A 16040-nucleotide genomic window follows, 5' to 3' on the forward strand; every position below is an offset into this window, starting at 1 on the left:
TTCCATCTCAATCCTTCTAGCTGGTATGATTATACATAAGAAATTAGACATAGAGATAGCCATTATCTTGTGGTGCATTTTTGACACCATGGTTTATGCTGAATGAAGTCATGTGTTTGTGGCACTGAGTAGACCTGCATGTCATGTTTGATCCCTCACTCTCTCATGACTGAAGATTATCACTGGTTTGGAGAATGAAGCGTCTCCCCCAGTACTTAAAGCTCCACTGCCCATGTTGTCAGACATCCTTTTTCTACTACACTTACTTAGCTTTCTCTGGAAGCAATATAGTATTTCTCTTTTTTTCTTGCTTTAGGGCTGCTCCCAGGCCTAGCTTACATTAGAAACACTAGCTTACATTAGAAATTGAATCCAAGAGAAATGCGTTTTCTGATGTACCAGAAGTTTACAGATACATTAATTGAGAGGCTTATAAACAGTTCTCTGTCTGAAGGCTCAACTATATTCGTTAGTTCAGAGCATCTTACTTTGTTCAGTTTGGGTAGTGAACAGTTCTACAACGGTGGAAAAATGAAGAACAAAGTTGTGTCTCCCCCATGTGATCTCTAGAAAGAATATTCTTGATCTTGAGAGTGTGTCTTTCTGGGATATTTCATGCTTTTTCTGTATGAACTTTCACAGTCATTTCCCACATAACACTGTTGATGTATTTTACTTCTTTTGGGATCTGCACAGGTTTGCTGTGTTTGCTGTTTATCACCAGTCTCATTTTATCACCTCTCATATCTCAGCTCCATTTCGTTCAAAAAATGACAGAAATCAACAGAATATATTCCAGACAGTCTGAACATCAGAACCAAGCCAAATGAATAAGCAGTCTTTGTCTGAGCAAATACCACTCTGCGGGTTGAAACAGAGGATTAGATTTTTGTTCAGTTGTGTAAACAGCAGTAAAGAAGGACATCTGCATCCAGAGCTGCATGAACAGGAGCACAGACAGTAGGTTGAGGGAACTGATTATCTCTACTTAGGACACGCTAGACCCCATCTAGGTACTGCATCCAGTTTTGGCTTTCCCCCCCAGCCAATACAGGAAAGGTGTTGAAGAGAAGCAAGTTCAGTGGAGAGCCACCAAGCTGATTATGGCTGGAGCACTTAGTCTGTGGGGAGAGGCTCTGAGGCAGGCTCTTGTTCAGCCTCGAAAGAGATGGCTTCAGAGGCAGCTTCCCAGGTCCTCTGAAAATGTTAGGGAGAAAAAGGTGTCAAGCTCTTCAAAGATGAACATGGTGAGATGACAAGAGATGACATACATGAAGGGTAACAAAAGAGGTTCAGATTAGATGTAAGCAAATGTGTTTTTTTCCCTTTTGAGGACAGTCCAGGAGAGAAGCAGGAAGCCCAGGGAGGTTAGGTTGTACAGTCTCCATCCTTGGTGGTCTGCAAGACCTGACTGGATCAAGCCCTGAGCAACCTGGTCTGACTTCATAGCTGAATTACTCTATTTTATAAAATAATAGTTGGTTAACACATTCAGGAGGCAGAACTGTCCTTAGCATTAACAGACATTCACCAATAAGTCAGCTGTGCCTGATTTCAAGACTTCTGGGATGATCACACGCAAGATGAACTTGACAAAATATGCATATACCTACAAGTTTTCAAATTTGCCTGTAAATCCAAGACAAGGATCCAGATGCCTCCAGGTCCTAAAAGAACAGAAGGGCTTCCCCTTACTTTAGTGCTGATGCTAGACCAGGTGGCTGTGGCATCCTACACTGGTAGGCGTTTAGTCAAGAGAAGGGTTTAAACATCTGTGGGTTTAAATACTCAGGGTGGGTAAGGCTTAGAACCTAGACACTGAAAGTTTGCCCGTTAATCCTGGCAGGCCAGTGCTCATGCACTGGACCCCAGTTTTAGGAACAGTCGAGAGACTTTGATGTATGGCTGCAGGTTATCTTAAGGCACTTTTTGCAGGCTGAGGGAGTCTTAAGCTATAGACATAGCCAGAGTTTCACACATCATCTTGTCCCTTTTCGCTGTCTGGATTAAGTATCTGAGAATTTAGCGTGGTGGCCGTTGTGAATCTCAATCTTGGAAGCAAACTCTACACCAGGGAGCCAAATCTGCATTATGAACCCCAGCTCCGTAGCTCTTTGCATCACAGCAGCCAAGTCTCATGTTCTGTAATCTTAAGTTTGGTTCCCAGAAAACTAAAAAGTCAAACTCCTTCAGCTCAGCCCATTGAGGCAACAGAAGAGATCAGGGTAGTCACGATGATAATAAATGCAGATCCTTGGTCTAAATATATTTGCCTGAAGATGTTCACTCAGATTAAACTGATTTTTAAAAAAGACATACAACTTAATAATTAGTAATGAAAATTTGCTTAGCTGTAGTGCAGAAGAAGAAAGGAAAGGTACTTTTCTGTTGTATGGCAACTCTCTTGGAGAGTATGAAGGACATGCAAAATCACTTAAAATGAATATTAAGAAGAATGTTCAGCAACTGATTTTATTTCTTTCCAGCAAATATGGAAAAACTAATCAAGTAATAATACATAAAGGTCAGATCATTTCATCACTGTCTATTCCAAACAGGAGTAATTACATTAAAGAGTGAAACATGGAATGAATGTAGAAATAGGCAGCTTGAGGTCAAACGGCTGGGTCACCATTATTGAATGCTTTGTTTGGTTATTTTTCATTTGACTACATGAATAAGCAGTTGTCCTCAAACCAGGACAGCAATTCTTCAACAAAATTAACAAGTAGGCGAAAAAGATAAAGCAGTAACTTAAATCTTGTTTTATACGATACAGAAAGTGGATATATCTTAATTTTTCAAAAGTTAAACTAACCTGAGACCAGCTTGAGGGTTGATACAAGCTATATTCCAAATTTTCATATTAGCCTGACAGGCATAATAGCTCCCCTGATACCAAGGTTTAAATAAACCAGCTATGAACGCCCTTCATAGAAAAGATGCGATTCTGTTTCCTAATGTTAAACTCACAGTTTCGCACAAGGCCAGCTTGTTTCTCTTTTCTAGCCACTGCAGGTGGCTGTCACTCACTTTCCAGCTTTTCTCAAGAGCTGATAAGCTCAGTTCTGACCTGTGTACTTCATCTTTTAGCCCAGATTTTACACTTGACACCACAGGGCATCCTGACACATCCGTAGTCCAGCCAGGTAATATAACTGTGCAGAGTTCACATTTCTGAAGACAAGAAATAAAGCGGTCACACTTCCCATTTGTTTAAAACATATTTTAGGAATGCAACAGAATAACACAAAGGACAGAAAATCACTAGAGTCAGATGAATTTTTAACATTATTTTTTTTGGCGAGCGGCTTCTTACCTTCTTGTTTCTCCTGAGCGTGGAGTCAAAAACCCCCTCAAAACAACTGCAAGTCTGAAATATGATAGTATTACTGTAGTGAATTGTCAAAAATCTCTTCCATTGGAGTGAGCAAGTGACCACCTGCAAAGGAAAGGACCACATGTTTTCTTAATCATGCCCTAAAACACTTCTCCAGCCTGGTCTGGTCCCTGAAATCTACAGGTAATCATGTCACAGTGGTGCATATGAAACGAGAGGGGTGACACCCTTCCCCTGTTTAGTGGAAGCTTTAGCGCCTGGTTCGGGGTGTCTAGGATTTCACTAAATAAGCTGTATACCTGCAGCGAGATACACCTTTCAGTTATGCGAATGAGAAAATCCAAGGTTTTCCCCAGCACTACCTCTTTTGTGCACCTGCATCGAACAACACAGCTGTGCTGTGACCACTGGAAACTTCCAGCTTGCGGTCTGTTAGCATGCACAAACCCCACAGGTCAGTGGCCCAAACCTTCTGAAACGTTCAGGGTCCCAAATGATTCTTCAGTAGTGGAACGGTCAACTATTCACACAAAAGACCCATTCCCCCAAATTAACCACTTTCTAAAAAGAGAAAAATAAATCCATAAAATTAAATGTTATGTTCTTCCAGGAACCTGAAAGATGTTTATTTCTTGTGTGTGTGTAGGACAGTGCAGCGGCTTAATTAAAAGCTTGCGTTTTTGTTTTCCCCAATTGCATTGCTTTTTTACTTCTGATTTTGGAAAGGAGAGAATATCAGAGTCTTCCAAACTAAGCATTTTTCTTCATAAGGAGATTTAGGGGATACATTTCAAGTATCTGCAAAACTTAGTGATTTTTTTTTTTTTTAATCGGCTTTACTTTGTACTCTATTGCCTTAAAAGTATTCCTTAACTCCTCTAGGCTGTTCTGTTCTCTTCTAACTGAAGCACAGTACAGACTTGGAGCTGTACAACCAAGAGAGGGAACAGTCACAGTTTGCCCTGAGGTGGAAAAAGGTACATGCCTCATGGGAGAAACAGTAACAAGCTCCAAAGCTAGCACCAGAAAGACTGTTCACGGGGTGCCAAGTACCCTGGGACAACAGCTGAAACTGCTAAATCAAACCCAGAGATTGCCATCATTCAGAAGTATCCCCAGCTGATGTGTTTTGTTGATCACTGTATTCCAAAGAGCGGCTGCTGGGAAGAGTTGTCTGGGGTGTCTCATCTCCCATCCAAGTGTGCTGTCCTTTAAAGCATCAGTGAAGCCTGTAAAAAGATCTATAAGGGCTTTTGTGGGTGATGAAAGAGTCCAAGATGACTGCCAGAAAGATTTTATACTTTAATGCTCTTTGAGACTTTTTTTTTTTTTTTAATCTAGAAAAAGAATTCTGGATCTCAAGGCATGCACTTCATGCTTGTAGAATTCCTCTTCCCTCACATACAATACTGCCTGTAACTCTGGCAGTGCTCCAAAAAGCATATTAAAATGAAATTATTTCCACCCCGAAGGCTAAACTACTGCAAATATGTTCACAAGGAAATCAGTAGTAGCAGTCACTGAATAATCTAGCAGAATAACACCAGATAATGCAGTTTGCTCCATTCTTTCTTTAAGCTCTAGCTCTGTATTGAGATTTGCGTGGGCTGGAGAAGGTAGGTTAGATTTCTCGCCTATCAACCTTTACAATGTCTTTTCAAGATTAAAAGGTTGCTTTTGGCCAAAGCAGTGTCACGCTGAGGTTTGCTTCATCCTCTGCTGGGGCAAATCCTTAATGGTTTGCGTTATGTCATGGACAAAGGAAAGGTAATTTAAAAGGCACAAAGGCAGCTTCTAGAAAGCTGCATTATCACACAGACATCCACCCTGTAGCAAGATTGAGTTGTAAGATTTTAAATGTTCACGATAGAGTGCATAGTTTCAAGGCAAAGATTAATGATTTCAGACTGCCAAACTTAATTAAAGGTTGGAATAAATGTGCTCCATTAAAATTCATCAATCCATTTGGTTGAGATGGAGAAATTTCAGTCATGTCTTTTTTAATTGCCTATAGAAAGAACTGAAGAGATAGCAAAGTTAAATCTGTTGAAACGGATACATGGTGTCTAAATATTGTTCAGGATCTTAATCATATTAAAAGAGGAGTGAAATTAATTCCCCGGCATATTTTTAACCTGAAGAGACACTTTAAGTGTAGCTGCAGTAAAATGAGTAGCAGTCTGCTGCAGGTAGGTATGTTCATGCTTGTGTATCTCGGGAGCTTCTTGGCCGTACTGATTCCCACAAAGCACCGAAGACTCTCATGCCATCCAAGGAGACTAGATGCTGATAGTCCCATTGGTTTCAATGAGTATGTTCATGGATAAAATTTCTCACACCAGTAAAATTAAGGGCATATTAGCTTTACCAGCTCAACAGTTTGCTCAGCAGTTTGCAGGAGCAGTCCAGCTCTACGATTTACATCAGCTTTAAACCTTTGTTTCTTCGTAATTTTCTGTGTCGTTACTCTTCAGCGTGAGAGAATAACCAAGCCTTGAATGATACCCTCCCACGCTGTGTTCTTCCACGATGATTTATTCTTTCTTTAACCAGTTGTTTTGTAAGCCATTTGCTCTGAATACCAATACGCTGGTCAAGGAGAGAAATGGATGAGGTTCAGAGGCTTCGTACATCCATCGCATTTCACAGGCAGTGCAGCTTTGTCACTGGCTTCTTGTGAAGGAAATAAAACATGGGATTGACAGCCACCTGTAAATTCTGGGTTTATTTTGTCCACCATGCCAGGACCAACTAGGGAGAAATAAAGTAAGCTGCAAAACATCAGTGACATGATGGGAATCAAATCTGCAATGACAGACTTCACAGCTCGTTAAATGCTCCATGGATTTCTAAACTAATAGGGAGCAAATACAGTGTCATTGTGGTGTCAATTGGAAATGAATCCTGAATATAGATCTTTTCAGTTTCCACTGTCAAGAGAAATGGGTTTGTTTTCCAGAAGCACACTAGTGGTATGAATTTCTGAGATCTTAAGGTATAGCTATATTCCAGATAACACATTCTTTCCTTTTAATTATTCCTAGTGGAAACTCAGAGTAAGCACAAAGCAGATGATGAGAAGGGCTAGCATACTTCAGAAAAATATAAAGACAAACATAACAAAGTAGTAACCATTGAACTCACAGCAGTCATCCTGGCTCTTCTCACTAATATGACATGGTCTGTCAGAGAAAGTTGCTCTTTGAGGAGAATTTTACACTGGATCAATTCTGTGATCCAATTTCAAATATGAAGCTAAAAATTCTGCCTCATTCTTGAGTGTCTCAACTCGGTGGACATTTCATCACGCCAATACGGAAAACATAACATAACACAAATCTTCCACTGTTCCCTTCCCAGAACCCTATAAACCTAAATGCAGTTTACACTGTTCTGCACTTTAGATCGCACCAGGGAAATACCACTGCCAGAGACAAAATAGGGAAATGGGGACCATGTCCAACCATTGTCCTTCTCTGGGTTTGATATCAGTCTCTTGCTGGAACAGGGATGCTTTGTAAGCAGTACTGCTCTAGCTCCCAGAAGAGGAACAGGCAAAAGGAGACACAAACAGCATGAGACAAGACTATTCTCATGAGTAACATGATACTGCACTGTCACTGTTGGTCTGTGGACGTTTTGCAATGTGACCTAGGTACGGTATTGATACGCTGCCCACTATGAAACACCATGGATTTATAATTTATTTCAATTTATTTTAGTGCCTTCAAAATACCTGTAAGCGCTCCAGTTAGTCAAAGAACAGACATTAAATACATACCATAAATTACTTTTTAGGCGATTTTAGTATTCATTCTTCACCTCATCATTAAGAGCTAGTGCTGCACTGGCAAAGAGAAGCAGAGCAGCCAGCGGTGTCCTCAGTGTCAGGTGTTTGCTTTTCACCTCTGCAGAAGCCAGATGCAATTAAAATAACAGGTCAATTCCTGAACTGCCTCCTTCTGTCAGAGGGTAACACAGAACAAAGGACCACCTAGGAACACTGCTCATTAAGTTATCCAATTTAAAAGTCGTTTTTCTTTCTCAAAAGGAAAGAGAAAATTGACTACTTTTTTAAAAAAATTGGTTTACAAGTCACTTTTTCTCTTGAGGTAATACTTCTGCTTATACCTACCCTTCTCTCACAGCAGGGTAGCTATTAAGCTACTATTTTATTGGAAACAAATACTTTTTTAAAAAAAAAAGATTAAATATTAATCTGCAGATGATTCAGACATGTATTATTCAGGCAAGCTTATTACATGGGTTTATTGCAGGACCTGATGGTTTCAATGACTTTTGCACAGCTTGTATTCGAAAATCCAGGCGCTCCAGATCATGGAGAACAAGTGTAAGAGGACCTGCTGACGACAACCTGTTGTTCCCGGGAACAACGTCAGCACCTGACTCCACAGGAGAGGACTGCTGGCTCAGCAGGGACCCCACTGATCTCGCTGCTGCTCTGCAGGGCCCACCAGGTCAAGCTGCTGTCATGACAGATGGCTAAGTCATTTTGCCATATTTAAAACAGGAATACTGTGGTTTAGATTAGTTTTTGTAGGACTGCACAGAACCTCTTACAATGCAGTCCACATTTTTTATAAGTTTCAGGTTTGCTGTATTTCCAAGGTTCTTTGTGGGGCTAGAGGGGAACTTGAACTAAAGCAGGTAGATCTACATTCCGTAATTGTTGTGGGGTTTTTTCTCATCTAAACAATTACAGTGATGGAGAGAGTTCAGCACAGTATTGTGGAAAGGGATTAAAAAAATACGGAGCGCTGTACTTAAAATGTTATGAATCCAATAAACTCATGAGGATGCCTAATTTTTCACTAATTCATGCAAGCAAATGGAAAGTCAGTATTTCCCATGCCGTCCAGTTACAGAAGTGATTACCATAACACATTGCAGTATTAAAGAACTGTGGAGCAGGAACCTGGACAAAGTTCAGGCAAGAGTAAGCCAAACCCAATTTGGAACCAATACACTTTGGTTGAAATACTTTAATTAGCTAATATTTAGCTATATCCATCTGATCTTGAGTCATCTTTCATAAAAATTCTGTTTTAAAAAAACAGATATATTTGAAATCTAGATAGGGAAAAAGCTACTCCCGTTTATTAGCTGTTCTTCCACTGAGTATCAGCTCCAAGGGGTCTCCTGGAGCACATGGAGCACAGAAGTGCTTGGCCCGCATTTGGTTAGGTTCCACTGAAAAGAGTGAGGATGCATCAGTAATGAATCAGACTAACCTTATTCAAGCTGATTATACTTTCCTGCAGTAATTGCATTTTCCTGCAGAAATGTTGCCTGTAACATCTGTAAACTCAAGACAGTCTGAACTGTCCTGAAAGCACACAGGCATCAAGGAAAAACTTTTCAAAATGCTTCATTTCAATGCTGAAGCTTCTGAGAAGATCTCGATAGCAAAATGCAAACAAATGAAAATGAGCAAGTGAGAAAAAACAAGCCCATTATCCTTCCAGGAATATATCCTCTGTCATTTCAGAGTCTTGGCTTGCAGACAACTTGGTTTTCCTTGCAGCTTTTTTACAATTTTCCTGCTGCTTTATTCATCCATCCATCCTAACCTAACGTTTAAATGTTGGTATAAGAAGCTATCAGTCTTTCTGACAGTAATCTGAGATCTCAGGCTCCTTAGTCTACACTGAGCCAGCTCCAGTGGAAACAAAATGAATGTGAACAGCTACCTATGCATCTTCTTTTTTATTATTCACACCCACAACTACATTATCAGAATGACATACAAGCTTTAAAAGTCACAAGCGAGAATCTATTCTGTTCTCTGTAGGTACAAGTGATCAACTACTTTGATTTTATTTGTATATTTGTCTTTAAATTAAGAAATCAGAATAAGTCCACAATAGGAGCTTTGAATTTTGTGCTGAAACTTGGGAAATATCCTTCTTCCTCCCGGCGATCGTGACAGTCACTGTAGCAGCAGAACAAAGCTGCGAGGGGAGGTCCTGGTTCCAAAGGAAAAGGCAGCAATTCAGCTGGCTTGAAACAGGCTCAGAATGGGTTTTGGAGGCCAGTGCAGAAGCCTTAGATTTCACTGTGGTCAGTAGGAGGTCAGTGCCTACAGTGGTTATATATTGTTGCATTATAGAAGAAAAGACAACAGTCTCAAGGGTGAGGTTCTAGGTAGAATCATAGGGTCATTTTCTGTTCCTTACATAGATTTTTTCTTTTGCACGAGTCTGTACATACAGCAGTTCCTCTGGCCCTCAGTTCGTCTTCTGCTATGACTCCTACCTCACAGGGATATTATGAGAATTAAATGCATTGTATGAGTGTTCGTTTGGACAGTGGGCAACTTTTTTCTGCACAGTTAGATGGAAAGAAAAGGCATACAGCCTGCAGCTAAAAAAAGAATATATCCCCTGTGACCAGTAATTTCAACACAGCATCGTGGCTTATGACCCAGCTGGTCTGTTCCTACATCTCTACAACAGTATTCCTGCAGTACTGACAGGAATTTATTTCTTACTTACCTAGTGAGAAATCCCAAGACAGCACAAGATGTTGCATGGTAATTACACTTTCCTCAGTGGGATTACTGAATGACATATTGTGATATATCAAGAGGCAACTGTGAATTTCACTTGAGTCAGCACAGTAGACTTACAGACTTACCCAGTACAGTAGGTTTCCAGATGAGCATAGTGTGAATGTAAGAATAAAGGGAAGTTACTGAATACCTCACAGCATCATGCATCCTCTGTCAGCATTAGCTTTCAAAACACACGGTTCTGGGCTAGCTTGGGAAAACTTTATGTATTCATTATTTATTTATCTTACATATTCACTTTAATATTTAAGAACATCGTTTGCAGAATGGATTCACAGGACAAGACAGTGATAGTAATTTGTCAGAAGAACCAGGCACGTCAAAATACAAAACTTACTTTATCTTTCTCTTTACTCTTTGATGCTACTAAATGCCTGTTTCTTCTGAGTAACAGAACAGGTAAGCAATATGTGTTCGTATTCTGTAAATAGGCTATTTAATTTCATTAAATTTCATATCATTATTTGCCCAGGTTTTGGAACACGACAATAATATGTGACAGCTGAACGCCCTGCTGATCGTTAAAGAGGTGGGCAAATTTTCATATGTATCCCTCCATGGTCTCATTTTCTTTTGCAAGAAATTGCGAGGGAGGAATTCCTCTGGGGACAAAGAAGCAATAGAGACTGACACAAATTCCATTTTTTGTCTCACATATTTACCAGGGCAGTTAGCATGAGCAGAAATTCCCTTCTGTGGAAAAGATTTTTTTCTTTAGGTATTTGCAGAAGAGTTTTAGTGCACCCAAACAAACCACAGCCTTCATGCAAAGTGTGCAGATTGTAAGTAGAAGAAGTCTTCCCAGACCTGCCATTCTCATTTCTAGAATAGACACTTACTTCACTGGGTTCTCTGTCAGTGTCATGCCCAGTGTTCTCTTTAAGAAAAAAAAAAAAAGACCATAGTAACTGCATTGCAGTTTTTTAGCAGTGCAGCCCTTTGGCCTCTTGAGTAGGTTATGTCTTATGCTGGGAGCAACGCTTTTAAAGTCAGCCATCCCTGGGGGACGCAAGAAGGTGGATACTCAGCTTTAGTTCCTGGGTAGCTGAGCAGGTCAAGTACTTCAATTCCAAAACATTGCCACCGATGTGCTGTAATGAGAGCTGAACATGGTAGTGCCAGATATCTTCAGTTGGTATTAGCCTACTCACCAGGGAACTGGCAAAGAGGGAAGTTTCCCTCTCTCCTCTAAGTAACTTGGTTGAAGGATTGTCATCTCTCTCTCTCTCTCCAGTAATGCTATCATACAAAGTCTATGCATACATTTCTCCAAGGTTAGGAAGATAAAGCTAGGCAGTATGATGACCTTGACAAAGATATTTTTTTTCTTGCTTTAGAATCTCTTACTCTTTTAATTCAAAACAAGGAGCCCTCTTTCCCCTAGCAGTCCTTTGCCTCATGATGCAAGCATTGCCAGGCCAGTTGCACGAAGTAATTTAGAGCCACCTAAAACCTGTATGGATATTAGATGTGGTTTGGTGAATAAAATTGCTCCTCAGCAATGTCCTCTTGTCTCCAGGACATTTTTCTCATATATTCACTTTATGACTTTTATTTCACATTTCCCAATACCTGCTCCTTTCACATAAGGGTAAGTCATTTTGTGTCCTTTGTTTTATATTCCATAATCCTTTTTTTTCTCAAGTTTTTCTCTTACATGATACCCTTAAACTCAATGGCCATTTTACTCATTTTCAAGTTAATGGAACAGCATGTCATATGTCATTCAAAGTACCAATGTGTGTAAGGATCCACCTTATGCGGTCTGGAAATGCATTTACCTTGCTTCTCCCTAGGTGTATTTTCACACATTGCTAAGAAAACAACAGATGAGTAAGGTCATACTTCGTAATGTGAACAGTCCAATTTGGAGTCGTACTTTTCACTACACATCGATGTTGGATCAGAACTCCTGCTCACCTGCATTTATAAATTGGCAGTAACCAGTCTGAAATCAGTGAGTCAGATGCGGATGAAAGAAAGAGGGCAAGCAGACATAGTGTACTTTCATAAGCCAACTTCTACATAGATAGTCATTCCAGAACAAAGCATCTTTCAAATGTTGGATGGAAAATAGTTGCAATTCAGAGTATTATTCCCAAATCTCATTTCCCTGTATTTTTTGTTCAGCTCAACCCTACTGTTTTTTATACTATGAATTATCTTTTATTAATTCTGTTGTCTTGCCTGTTTTTATATCTAAGCAATCTTACCTAAAGGTACCTGCATCCTGTTTGTTTTAATACATGTCTTCCTGTATTCACTCAACTTTCTGGTTCTGTCATCCCACAGTTTGGTCCATATCAAATAAGCCTTCTCACAGAGGTCACTTGTGGAAACATTTGTACATTCCATCAACAACTGAGCCTTGCAATCCCCCGCAAGGATTCTCAACACCTTGCAAAGTTGTGCTGTAAATAGCTGTTGAGAGCTAAGGGAAGAACAGTCAATGATTTACACTAAATTCCTCTGTGAAAAGAGCCAGGAGTAAACAGGTTAAAGATGCTTTATCACACAAGATGCTTTGCTAGCATAAATTATTTCTCATCAAGTTCCCAGGTACTCTGAGGCAAGTTTTGAACCAATGTCTCTGAGATAAAGCTGGAGATAAAGTGCTTTGACCACTCAGCCTGGGCGTTATTACAGATCCAAAACAAACAAATTCCTGGAGAGGCAGTACATTTTCCACAGTATGACTTCTAGCAGATAGGCAACTTCTATATTGCTTTCAACATCAGTGCCACAAATGAATTTTCGTGCCAGGCTGAGTGAAAATATGTTACAAGAAGATAAATAAAGGCACATTTTCTAATGTCAACAATCCAGCTCATTTTCTTAGGGTTGGAGTTTCTGTTGAATATGCAGCAGTAGGCAATCATCAAATAATTTTTTTTTGAGATTCAGTATCTTCTGACACATGAGATATGCATGATGGGGAAGCAAGCTGGGGGCTCACTGGGTGTCAGATTCATTGTCATGGAGGTGAGCAGACCAAACACCTGCATGGCAGATGAGAATGGAGACCTGTGGCAGAGAGTAGGAAGATACCCAGCTGGAGTTTAGTTACGGACTTGCTGAAATTGGCCTGCGCTTTGAGAGTCACTTTGGATGGCATTCGATGGTTTTTATCTAGTTCCAGAGAGAAAATTATGACATTTTAAAATGGCACTGGAAGTAAGGAAGGCAAATGGTGAGTGAGCGTTCAGTCCAGACAGCGAGGTGTAGCTTAGACCCAGATCAACAACAGTGCTTAAAAAAACCCCAACCAACCAACCAAAAAAAAAGTCTTCTCTCCGGCATGTTTCTGAGTTTTGTGAGGATGGGAGGTGTGTTTCTCTGAAATGGATTATAAGCATCAAGCACAAATGTTTCTCACCTGTGCAAGGGGTGATACAATACTTTGATAGCAGACACAGGCAATTTCTCAGTTTCTTTGTAGTCTTGATACACTCAGACAGTTTTATTGACAATTGCATTCACAGAGTCAAATGGTAAAAACATATCAGAGGATCAGTGAAATGTATTTCAGAAATGATCAACAGAAAACATATGTGAATATTATTGAATAATATAATAATGTACCTAGAGCATGCCAGAACAGAATACAAATACTAGACAGTGTATTGTATACAATCTGTCATAGTATAATCAAATTTTAAAAAATGAACTACATTTTTCATTAAAGTGAAAGATGGTTTCTGAGAAAAGAAATCTCTCAAAAGATCCAACATTTGAAACTAAATACAAACAATTGCTTTTTCATCCATCTCTCTTAATAGATTAAATCTCTATTATCTGGACATCTATAAGCACAATATAATCTAAAGAGACATCTAAAGAGACATACAAAAAGTAAGATTCATCTTCTGTTAAAAAAAAAAAAACGGTAATTTAAATTGGTTTTCTTTCCTCACTTCAAGTTGGTTTTACTTTATGAAATGTTTTACTGTCTATATTTAGCTGAATGGGAAAGGATGGCCAAGAAAATTTCCCTTCAAAATAGAGCTCTCTGCACACAGCTGTCCCATGGCTCCCATCTCTCACTCCCATCCCTTGCTGTGTCAGGAAACAATAAAAAGCCAGAACCTGTGTTTCAAAAACTGGTGCTGAGGTCTTCAGCTCAGGTAGCTGCATAGTTAGGAGGTTTGAGCAGGAGGATTTTGACAGAAGTATGACGGGGGAAACACCATCCTGAAAAATGCTTCATAAATTCCTTTATTTATTTAGTGATTAGCATTAACGTAAAGGTCAACAAAAGGCTTAGGTTATGCTGGGGACTTGGCATTAGCATCAGAGAATGGAATGGGGCAATCTAAAGCCTCGCTTTACTCTGTTGCTAAATAAATACGGCAAAAGCAAAATTTGCAGAAATCTTCCCAAAGATCAAAATCAAAACTGTAGCGTTCCACCATGATTGTGAACAGAAGGTTCACAGCTTTGGAACTGAAACAAATTTACAACACTACTCTAGAGCCGCCTTGTTCTAGAAAATGTTTTGTAAACAGACAGTGCCAACTTCTCCTTGTTTTGTAAACCAGGCAGTACCAACAGCAGAGCATGATATTAAGTGGAGCGTTATGAAATTTACTCTTTCTTTGCTACTATTTCTACATACAGATACAAGATTTAAAAAATATGAGTGACTGTAATCAAAATACTGTGATTCAGTGTCTATCTAATCAAAATACTATGACTCAGTTTCTGTCTCCCTTTGCAGTGTTCCATGGCAAAAAGCAATGGATTCCCACTGTGGACTAAATCGTAAATGAATCATCATGCAGTGCAGATACCCAAGTTTTATCCTGCAGGTTTTATAAACCGTTCTTCCTGCACCTGTGGCAGCCATTGTTTCTTTAGACTGGCATCCCATGTTTTGAAATGGGCATTACTGCTTCTCTTCTAGAATCCTCTGGAGCTTTCTTCACTCAGCATTTCCTGCTTACGAATTGTCAGGGTACGAAAATCCATTGCAAAAAGTGCTCCAGAACTCGAGAATCTCTCCCTTGCCTTCCACAGCCGCTATTTGCAACTGTAAGAATACAACAGTTGATCAGTAGCAGAACTGTGTGTGTATTGCACAGAGCTCCCCGAGCAACACAACCTTTAAAAAATAGGTCTTTGGAAAAAAAAAAAAATCACTCCTAAAAGGGATAAGAGTGACTGGCCACAGTTACTTAAACATTTGCTTAGACAAAATGATGAGTCAGACAGAGAAATGTTAGGTGAGAATAAGAAACTGCATGGGGCATCGATCAAGGACATCATATGTGAGGTTGTTAGGGATCTTATAAGTCAGTATTGTTCTTCCTGAACCAGGGTTAGAAAGGAAACCTGGGTTTTGGCTAAGGTTCTAGATAGCCTAGTTCAATTCCAAAGTCAGCTGTACAGTTGCAGTTATATTGTACCTAGCTATGATATTGCCTTTAGCTGAAGATGTGAGCTTTCCAACATGACCAGTTATGACAACGTTCATCAGATTTATTATTAAAATTCTGGATTATTAATTCACTATGATATTTTATATCTCTAATTTTGTTTTAAAAGTAGAGTTATCTAAATTAATTTCACAGCATAAGAGTTAGAGTCACAAAGAATGATTTATTCCTCTGTGTGATAGGTTTCTGCCGCTGCGTCTTTTTATGTTTTGTTAGGTGACTATGATTTGCTTCCAACATTTTCAGATCATGGAGGAGTTTCTCTGAATGCTCGTAATTCAAGTTAGTAGTCACTTAAGAATTCATTTTTGCTCAAACAGTTGGGAAAAAAATTGGTTAAGAAGATTATTTTATGGAAGAAGATGCCTACAAAGATGCATTTTTCCATACAAATTTTCTTCTGTCCTGTTGATTGTAAGCCTAAGAGAATTAAATTAACAATATTTACTGGACTTACACTCATCAGGAAAAAAAAAAAGATGTAATTTTTATGGAGCCTCCCAAGTCTCTGAATGTTGTGTCATTTCTATAACTTTCTGGAATCTCTAAACCGATTACAGAACAACAAGAAAAAAAATAGGGTTTTTTTGTTTTTACTGAGTGAGTCTGGCACGTTTTTCAAACCAATATTAAAATTTGCTTTTACTGTGGACTGCAGAGATATAACTGTTTT

The sequence above is a fragment of the Charadrius vociferus genome, unplaced genomic scaffold (genome assembly GCF_000708025.1).
Source record: "Charadrius vociferus isolate BGI_N301 unplaced genomic scaffold, ASM70802v2 scaffold134, whole genome shotgun sequence".
NCBI lineage: Eukaryota > Metazoa > Chordata > Aves > Charadriiformes > Charadriidae > Charadrius > Charadrius vociferus.